Source organism: Austrofundulus limnaeus, unplaced genomic scaffold (genome assembly GCF_001266775.1).
Source record: "Austrofundulus limnaeus strain Quisiro unplaced genomic scaffold, Austrofundulus_limnaeus-1.0 Scaffold142, whole genome shotgun sequence".
In the NCBI taxonomy this organism is placed as follows: domain Eukaryota; kingdom Metazoa; phylum Chordata; class Actinopteri; order Cyprinodontiformes; family Rivulidae; genus Austrofundulus; species Austrofundulus limnaeus.
Genome location: NW_013952544.1, coordinates 1286276 through 1289925, shown reverse-complemented (window position 1 = coordinate 1289925; position 3650 = coordinate 1286276). Strand labels below are relative to the sequence as shown.

Below are 3650 nucleotides of genomic sequence, written 5' to 3'. Positions count from 1 at the left end.
CCCCATTCCAGCGCCAGTGCATTGGAAACACAAAATCCTGATAAAAATACACATTTTTTATTGCAATCACACATCTTTTCAACTAAAAAAAATTGGGTTTGAAATTTTAAGGTAAGTTGTGCACATATCAAAGAATGTCAGGAAAAAATACAGGTCCAGCAAAAACCAACTTACTAGACAAGTTCCAGAGACACCGGCAATGACTCACACTTTTTAAAACAAAATGCGTTTTGCAATTTTTAAAACTATGTCAAATGTCAGTGACATGTAAGCAAGGCTCCGTGACTCCCGTGAGACGATTGAGTCAATTTGTCACCAGCAGACTCAGCCAAGCTACAACAGAGCCAGGCTCTTATTTTGAAGAGTAACACTAAGAAGTTAAAGCCACTTCCTGTTTGTCATTTAAAACCTAAAAGGGCAAAATTTTGTAACCAGAAATGGAGAAAAAAAAAACTTTACAGGGTGTAAAAAGTACTCCGGACAGTTCTTTGGGACACCACGAAGCCAGTCTGGGTGCATTTCAGATGCATTATAGCCACGAAGCATCCCGTACTGAAGTACCACCACCGGTTAAAATAAGTTGACAGTAATATGAGTGCCAGTGTTACATTTGTGACAAAGCTGAATTAAACAAGCAACTCCCATAGACCAGTGTGCAGGTGGATTTATTAACAAACCGGCAGAAAATACAAACCACCTTAAGTAAACTCAATATTTCCCAGTGTTTTATTCCAAAAAGGAAATAAAATCATCTAAAATCAAATTACATCTTTTCTCATACCTAAGTCATTTTTTTTCTTTGGTGAATTCAATTATCTTCTGTAAAAAAAAAAAAAAAAGAGCATCAACAAATGGAAAAAACTGAAAAATCTGCCTGGTTGACATGGTGATTCCCGCCTTTTCTTACGAGCAGCGTGGAGGGGCTCTTTTCACGACACAGACAGAAAAAAAAAACAGATTTCAGTCAAAGTGAATTGGATTGTCTTGCTGTTTTGCACGTTTTGTTTTCGTTTGCATGTTTTTGAAGTCGATTTGTGTCTCATTTGGTGGATTTTCTCCATTTAAACTGAACAGAGTCCCAAGAATTTCCGTGCTTTTCACCTACACATCGAAAAAAAAAACACTCTTTTGAGGACATTTAAATAAGATGGTTCCAGAGAGAAGTGAAAGAACAATCTGCATCAGTGGTCCCCAAACTACGGCCCACCTCCCCATTTGTTCTGGGGGCCGGACCAATGCAATGCACACTATTGTGATTCGTTTCCCATCCAAGTCATCTCAACTTTGCCATGCTTCTCCTCCTGCACACTTTGTCCTAGAGCTGCCATTGTAATTTACAGTATATCTGTAAAGCCCCTGTGCCAAATGATGGCTATGCCTTTTGGTGCCAGGTGTTGGTTTGTATGTGTGCAGAAAGAGGCCACATTGCCAATACAATTATTGACACTRCCCCACCAGAGAAGGGAAAAGTTATGTGGCCCTTACAGGGAAAAATTTGGGGACCCCTGAACTGCATTAAACTAGAAAGACCAACCTTAAACAGAGGAGTCGTCTCAGGTTTCAGCTTTTTCACTTCACATAATGGAAGTGTTGGATCTTAATCCCCCTGTTGGATTCCCGCCATCATGGCTGTCTGTGCATGTGATTAAAAACTTTACATAAACTGGGCAGTTTTAAACTAGTTCTTATAGTCTCACATACTGTAGCTCCTCTCTGTGTGTGTTTGGTATTCATCAGAAACACCTGGTGTGGTATCTTTCCTACGTCTCCCAGTCTTTATGCAACAAAGATTTGATGCTTAGTTGATGGGCAGAACTAACAAAAGATTTAGCTTTGATAAATTTTATTCCTCTAACTAAAAGTCTAGCTTCGCTAACACAAAACCATTTAATGTTTTATAAAATTAAAAGACACTAAAGCTGAGGGTCAATGGAAGTTAACGCTAGCAGCTAATTGCTAACCACTAAGACAGCTGTCACTGAGTCAGTAACAAATTAAAGACGTTCATTTTGCCTTTTTTTTAGGGAAAAGGACCCAAAGCCTACACTAAAGACAATGTAGGACATATGTCCCGCATAACAGACAGATGTGGACCAGATCTGATGTCAAACTGGTCGACTGCTGGTTTGTCAACCGGATGGGGTGGACACAGTTAACCAAAACGTTATACTTGCTGTTGCATAATTGGCTAACTAAGAATATAGCTTTGCTAACACTAACACTAAATGTAAAAAATAGTGGAAGCTAATGCTAAACAGCTAAACCAATAAAAATTTAAGGGAAGAGAACAGCTAACTGCTAAGACGACTGTCACTCACGTCTTTGTCTCCTTTGAGCTGAAGACTAGTGGGACTTTCACAAAACTGTTGATGTTAGCTTGTTAGTTAGCTGTTAGCTGACTTAAAGTTGGTTAAACTTAATTTAGCAGAAGCTAATTAGTCCACTAACAATTTTCAAAGTCAGTGGAAAAAGCTAATCCACTAAACGYAAGATTTTGTTATTAGCTGTTAGCTGATTAGCAGAATCATACCCACCACTTGCTATTCATTTTTATGTATTGTATTTATTTATTTACTTTTATGTAGACAGAACGACCTCAGAGATCTTCATCCAGAAGAGTGCAGTCTAGTCCCCAAATGTATTCATCATCTAGCTCCTTGTTCCCAAATTTCTGTTGAAATTTACCAATCGATCTGGGCTGAAATGGGATAAATGGCTCAAAGAGATCTGGATCTTGAGGAGCCATTTGTTTCATTCATAAGAGTCGTTTGATTTTGAATGAATTACGACATCACGCAGGGAAATACGTCATCATATCGCCGTACATGATGATGTCATCACGTCGCCGTACGTAATGARATCACGTTACGTGGATGGAACCATGGGAACCCTTTCCCCGTGAGTTTCTGTACTCCACCGCTCTGCCTGTTTTTAGTTAAAAAAGCAAAGCGGGAGTGATTTAAGGATTAAAAAATAAAGATTATATGAGGAATAAAAAACAAATAAACCTACAAATGGTTTATTGCCCCYCGACTCGGCTCCTATCATTTATTGAAAAAAACCATTCAAAAGATTCGGATCGTTCGTGAACGTCAGATCTCTAGATTTGGGTCCATATTCAAATTTGCCTCTGGTCTGATGCTCACGAACTACCCCGTGCTAGAAGATCACACCACTTGGTTTGAAGGTGGTTGAACAACAACCACCGAGCCACACGGTTGCTCCTGTGTTTAATACGTGGCTAAAGACCTTACCAGGATCACGTAATGTCTGCATTATATCATCATCATCAATCGAGAAGAGAGCAAACCGTTATTATAATCCCCAGAAACTCCTGTTTGGTCCTAAATTGGGAACCACTTTTCACTGGACGATCTTCAAACACAAAGTCAAATATTTCTAGACGATTCCTGAAAAGTGAACACTGAAACACTATTGTGATTCGTTTCCCATCCAAGTCATCTCAACTTTGCCATGCTTCTCCTCCTGCAAACTTTGTCCTAGAGCTGCCATTGTAATTTATATCTGTAAAGCCCCTGTGCCAAATGATGGCTATGCCTTTTGGTGCCTGTACAATTTGTAGTTTTTGAAATATTAATGTTGAAACTTTATTCCAAATTCGTGAAATGGGAGTCAATATGGCCTTGTAA

At 39.1% G+C, this 3650-nt stretch overlaps 1 protein-coding gene across 1 annotated transcript in view; it reads left to right on the top strand.

Moving 5' to 3' along the window:
• Nucleotides 1–3650, top strand: part of rbbp8l (retinoblastoma binding protein 8-like) — a 17761-nt gene that overhangs the window by 3618 nt on the left and 10493 nt on the right. The gene's annotated exons all lie outside the window — the stretch shown is intronic.